Raw genomic sequence first — 6865 nt, 5'->3', positions numbered from 1 at the left:
CTCGGGGAAATCCATTGCCGTTGTATCATTCCCCTATTTCTGCATTGAGCGGCCATATTCACTGGTATGCTTGGGAATAAGTTGGGAAGGTACAACATTTATAAAGGAATAACTTTAACTTATGGAATGGAAGGTCACCGTGCTAAGATATGATTTAGAACTTTCATCTTTCTTATTCCTTAATTGAGAGGGTGTCATCTTCACAAATTTGTTTGCTAACCAATCTGCCATCTGTAACATGTTTGCAATCTTCATAATACTGTCATGGAATGTTGCTTTCTATCCTGGGATGGGATTCAAATCGTGCTGTTAAGAAATCTCGTTTTTCAGAGGATGAAGCACGTTTCTATATTGCAGAGATTGTGGATGTCCTTGAATACCTTCACAAAGTAGGACTGATACACCGAGATGTAAAGAGAATATACTTCTTCAAACCAATGGAAAACACCTCAATTTCAATTATTCCGACTACTTCAAATGAGAAGACCTACACATTTGTTGGTACAGCTGCCTGCGTTCCGCCAGAGGTCCTTAAGCATGCACCTCCAACAATTGGAAACGATCTATGGGCACTGGGTTGCGCGTTGTATCAGATGCTGTCTGACATATTACCTTTTAAAGATGGCAGTGAGTGGCTCACATTCCAAAGGATCATGGATAGAGATTTCAAATTTCCTGAATATTTTTCTTCTGAAGCATGGCACCTTATTGATTGTTTGCTGGATATGGACCCATCTAAAAGATTGGCTTCTGGCCCTGAAGGGTATGCTTCTCTCTAGAGTCATCCTTTCTTCAAGGGAGTTGACTGGGATAATGTTAGGAGTATGCTGGCTCCAAAGTTAGCCCCACCATTAACTGTGACTCTAAATGGGAGAAATTTCTAGATCCAGGGGAGTTCATTGTGATGGTTTCATTGGTTAAGAAAATTCGGAAACTTTACAACAAAAAGATGCAGCTGATTCTGACAGACAAGCCGAAGTTGATATATGTAGACCCAGTTAAATTGGTACAGTAGGTTGAGATAGTTTGGTTTGATAATCCTAAGGAGCTTAATGTCCAAGTGTTGAATTCTTCCAACTTTAAGATCTGTACTTTGAAAAAGACCACCTCATTTGAAGATTTGAAGACAGCAAGGAATACTACAGTGACTTTATGTTCCAGTTGGGATTTATGAAGCTTTTTATTGGTTTGATGCTAATCAAGTTGGCTGTGATATGTAATGACAGAAGCAAGCTTCATCTTCTTAAAACTATTTAGGTTCCTAATAGCTGTACAAATGTCTGAAGAGATCATGAATCTAAGCAGAAAACGCTTCAAAGATACATAGGTTCTGTTTTGACATCTACAGCAGTTTCGTAGCGCGCTACGAAACTGCTGTAGAATGCTGTTTTGTGGAAAAACAATGAATTTTGATGATGAGGTCAGCTAACGGTAAAAAGAAGGTCTCAAACACAGGCAGAGAGATCATACATGGATTTCCTAACAGCTCAAACAGTGACAGGTGTAGGTCTTGAAGAGAAAATAAAATATTTTGTTTATTTTCATAAAGTTTTCTCAAAGGCAATTTATGATCGAGCTACTAGGGTATTGGTGGGGTTACCAGAATGTTCGGTTGATACACCTGTTTGGTCCTTGAAGCATCCAGATCATATAACATATGGTGGTTATGCGTTGTTAATTAAAGGTTCAAAGAACTTGGAGTGTGGTTTTTAAATGATGAAGAGGAATGGAAGACAGGGGACCGTGGATATAGGGTGATTAATTTTATCAATTAATAAGCTGTCTTACAGCTAGCATCCGAGACCAGCTTGCTCGGTGAATGCTCCCTTAACATATCTTAGCCATAATGGAAATCATACAGCTGTCCAGCATCCAAGAAGAATCATATTACGAGGAGAAATGAATTAGTGTTTTAGTTTGATTAGGACTTTATGTAATCATAGCTTAGCACTTTTGTAATTAATGCATTAGTTAAATAGCATGTAGGAGTAGTTAATAGCCACCTTCGAGGCTCCCCTCATGCTGGAGGAGGAAGCTCGAGGTGGGTGAGTTTGCTTGCCTATATAGGGATCAGATTAGAATGTAAAAAGGGTTGGATACTATATACAAAAACAGAGTTTTTTGAGCCTATGTAAAGACTGTTACAGTAATGATAAAACAGGTCGTTTCTTCTCAAGATTCTCAATGGATTATGTTGTTCAAGTGTAATAGTGTTTTAGTTTCTTAATGTTCTTTTTTGCAGCCTTGTTATAGCACAATCACTCAGAATTCATATTGTATGCTCTGACTTCCTGTGTGTTTGACTAGCTGTGGGTTTTGGTGAAGCCTGTTTGAACATCACTCAGAATTCATTTTTAATGCTCTGACTTCCTGTATGTTTAGCAGGCTTTGGTTTAGGTAAAATAGGTTTGAACATCTGATGCAAAGAGCCTTGACTTCCATGAGATGACTGTGATTTTGTTTATTAAATGTGAGAGACTCCATAGCCCAATGAAGACCAATTTGATGTGTGTCCAACCAGTTATGCTTTCATAAGTGAATAAAGAGTTAGCCATCTAGTGTTTGAAGGATTTTATCAAGAGTTGTGAGAGAGCCCTCTCTGATCAAAGAGGCTAATCTTTGGTCTAAAGATAGGTTGAAATAGTTACATGAAATCTTACTTGGTTGCAGCCCTCAGTAGTGATTTTGTGATAACAAAATCTATGAGCTCTGAGAAGTTCTCTTGGTCTAGAGAGAGAATGGGCATTTCAGGTCTGGGAAAATGACTAAGCTCTCTTGTGGACCCCTATGGAAAGAAAACAACAAGTGGGAGAATGTTGGGTTGTGTTATATTCTTTCCACGTAGTTAACAGGGGGTTTGAAGGGCACCTGTAACCCCACTTTATGGGGTTCGGGGCATCGTCCTGGAAAATTTTGGTTTTGGACCCTATGTTAGTTTGGGCGGACCCACCTATGGTTTTGTGCATGATTTTCGCACATGTTTTTTGGACGCGATGGTTTTCGGTCTATGGTATTGGACGCGATGGTTTTTGGTCCATGGTATTGGATGCTTTGGCATGTATAAATATGTATTGTAACATTGAAAGGAATATAATGAAAAATCAAGTTGGTAGTCCTGGTTTTGGGATCCAGAGGAAAATCTCTGTGTATATGTGTTTTATGTGTTATGATCTCGCATTTTTTATTTTTTGTGTTTTAGAATTCGTATGCAGGTAATTTCTATATGAGGTTAAAACCTACAAGAGGAAGCAGAGATCAAGCAAGGAAGAGTAGGATCAAGTAGCTATAAAAATATTCTTTGCATGTGTATTTTCCTTAATAGATTTTGCATGCATGGTATTGCATGTGGTCCTCTTGTTGTTATGGCATGGGGTTATCCAGGTGTGATAGTGTTTTCAGCCTAGCCTTGTCATTTCCTAATAACCATTATTTGATGGGGTTCTCATGTTTTGGTGGAGCTATATTGCCATATGGATTCAAAGCCGAGTGAGGTGGATCTCTAAATGATAGAGCACATGGCCTAGTGGTCCATAAACCAAACTATGGATCACGGTAAAGCCACTGGCATAGTGACCCCTGAGCTAGATTGTGGGTTGCAGTAAAGCCAAGATTGTGTTGCCTCGGTGGGCTTAGGAATCCTTTCCAGCGAATGGCTTGATATAAAATAAAGCCTAGAGGTGGTTGCCCTTTATTATGAAAATGAATCCTTTCCGATGAATGGAAGGATATACAGTAAACCCTAAAGTGTGGTGTCTCATTTTAGGGCATAAGGATCCCTGGATTAGACTGTGGATTGTGGTAAAGCTTGAGAGACTAGGAGACAAGAAAATTCCTCATGGTGTAGGTGGAGAAATTTGGTGGCATCCATGCTTGTTTGGCCTAGTGATCTAGTGGAGATCATGGTAAATCCTGTTATTACATGTTAATTGTGTTGGCCTAGTGATCGGGGATGGATTATGGTAAATCTTAGTTTCTATTGATGAGGGTGAGGTGGTTTAGCCTTCGAATGCCCTGGTTGGTTCTTTTGGTTATGAGTCCCACATTCATGCTTGGAATATTGCACGGGGATGAATGACTGAAGAGATATTTGGCTCAACCATTCTATGGTCGAGTGGAATGTGGTAGTCCCATCCCAGGTTTAGTTTTTGCATCATTAGTATAAGGTTATTTATCCTTGTATTTCTACGAGTATTATATTGGTTTATATGTGGATCATATGGCTATGATTTCATTGGTATTTTTGTTGCTATTATGTTGGTTATGTATGTGTTTTATGATAGTGGCTATGTACGAATCTCTTCATGTTTTTACTTGTAAATGAATTGGAAATGTATCTATGACTTGATAGATGATAATGCAACAAATGATATGAGGGAATAATGGTTCTTGGCGATTCTAAGATAAGTATGATATCCCTATGCTTAAATCTATTATTTACTCTTGTAGATTACGTATTTGTGATATGTTTGTTGAAATGCATGTCAGGGCTACTAGGGGTTTGGTTAAGGGCTTGTTCAAGTATTTACTTTTGCATCATTATTTCCATGTTATCTTATTATTCTGAAGGTTTCATTCAATTCTGGGAAGTGACCTAGGCTCTGGGCCTAAAAGAGTGGCTCAAATTGCAAGGATGTTGGTACAACACCAAGAAAAATAGTCCCTGGATGCTAACATGCCTTGTCATGAGAGAATCTAGAGCCTCCTAGATGCTGGTAGGCCTATATCATGGGAGCTTCCAAAGGTCAAGTGGTCAAAAAATTAGTGGGACCCAAAGGTTAGCTACTTGTGTGGTTGGGATGGTTCATAGGAGTCCTGTAGCTGATGTGGAATGTTTGTATGTTGTGTTTCCTCAATTCCACTTCCTTAAGGTCACAAAAGAGGTTGAATCCAATCATAGTAGCCTCTCATCACATTTTTACTGGTTGGTTGGTTATTTGGGTAGATGTGGGAGGAGGGTTTTACAAGACCCTTATTTTTCCTCAAAATTCTAAGGTTGTAGTAGCATCCCATGTTGAACCTTTCCTCAACCTTCCTTAAATTATCACTAATAATGAGGAATTTTCCATGTCTTCTAAGTGTTATCATCATGGGCCACCTGCGTTTTATGCATCTCTATCTCATTGGTATCCCTTTACTGCTAATAATGACCCTATGATGGTCATAAAGCATGACATAAATAACAAAGACTATGATGGGGGTGATATGCGTAAGGTTTCCATCCATAAAAAATTTATGAGCCTAATTGTTGGCATCTCTATCTTTTTGTTAGAATAGAGGATCTCGTGGAGTAGGTTAGATCCTTTTTTTCCCTCTTCTCCCATAATCCTCCATGTATGGGCATTCTATTTTCCCACCTCCCTCCCCGGTGACCCTCCATGTGATTGTTCCTATCCATGCTCTTTTATTTGTTACATAAGTAATCATTGGAAAAAAAGTTTCTATATTTATTTAGTGATGTCTTGGTTGCATTGGCTCTATGATTACAATAAGTACTTACATGATGTAATATGCATGTTAGGTAGGATGCATTGCATGTTGATTTTTCTCATAAGAACTAGCATCATATGATATTTTCATGTTAGATTAGTTGCATTTAGATTAAAATTGCATTTGAAATTTTATTTATTAGTTGATTTTTATGGCCTAATAATAATCATGGGTGATCATAAGACACCAAAAAAATTATTTTGCCCCATGTTCTTGGTCTTTGATATGCGTAAGTAATAGGTTTGTGGTACCAAGATATTGCTAGTGTTCTCATGACCTCCCATTCAAGTAGCTTTGCACACCTCTCTGAGAGGTCATTTCCCACCACATGTCTGTAGTATGCATAGGAAAATTTTTTTCTCCTAAATGGTCCTAACCTGAAACCATTAGCCCCTTGTAGCCACCAAATAGCTCAATGTTCCATTATCTCCTCCACCTGAGTTAGACATATGGTCCCTTTCCCATATGTTATGATCATATGTTTCAAGGTGGGCCTCCAGACCTTGAAGGTATGGCTATTAATTGGTATAGTTGATTAATGTTACTTACTTTTCATTGACACTTTTGGGCATGGATTGGTGGGGGGATTTGGCAGAAAGAGTGGGCTAGGTCCGTACTCTTGTCTCCTCCACTCGATTTGGTGGTTACCCTTGTATCCTACTCCTGTGGGATCTCCTTTACTAGCCATTAGCTTTAAGGTTGGCATTACATAGGAAATATTTATTTTGATTGTGGTCCTATTTCCCGACACCATATACATCACTCCCTTCCACTCATTCCATTCCCATTCATCATTTTTCCCATCCAGGTCCACTAGGTCCGCATAGGGTTAGATTCCCCCTCCCCTTGTCCACACCATGGGTCAGGCCTAGAACGATGCCCCAAAGGTTGATGCCTCTTAAAAGGAAATGAAAAAGTATAATTCTGTCACTCTCCATATTAAGTGTACCACAAAATTCAAAATATTTTTGGGCCATACAAATTTAGCATGTGGGAAAAATCCAAACATAAGCTCTACCCCTTATTTATGGCCATCGTCCTAGTTGCTATGGGCCCTAGATGAGCCCCCTCCACATTAAGGAACCCATGATTGTACCAACCCCTATTGGGCAATGAAATTCCCTACCTTAAAAGGGGGTACCTACTGCTATATCCTACACATCATGCTCTCATCCCCTATAGCCATGAGTAGTTATTAAGAAAAATCAATCAAAGGCAAAAGGAATATGAAGAAGGGTGGGAAAACAGAGGTTGGGGTAACTCATGTACCATGATGTTATCCCTCCTATGCTCATATACCCAAGTGTGGGCTTCCCTCATGATAACTACCCTTGTACCATGACATGTGGCTGGAACCATTCCCCTTATCCCCACTTCG

General features: G+C 39.2%; 1 pseudogene; it reads left to right on the top strand.

Moving 5' to 3' along the window:
• Positions 1-269: 269 nt before the first annotated feature.
• Positions 270-884, top strand: LOC149205193 (3-phosphoinositide-dependent protein kinase 2 pseudogene; annotated as a pseudogene).
• Positions 885-6865: the final 5981 nt, after the last annotated feature.

This window comes from Pinus tabuliformis, chromosome 1_2, assembly GCF_031772625.1.
Source record: "Pinus tabuliformis cultivar Carrire ecotype Pingquan chromosome 1_2, CPIR1, whole genome shotgun sequence".
Taxonomy (NCBI): Eukaryota; Viridiplantae; Streptophyta; class Pinopsida; order Pinales; family Pinaceae; genus Pinus; species Pinus tabuliformis.
Note: the sequence above shows the minus strand (reverse complement) of the source record. Positions and strands in the feature narration are given on the sequence as shown.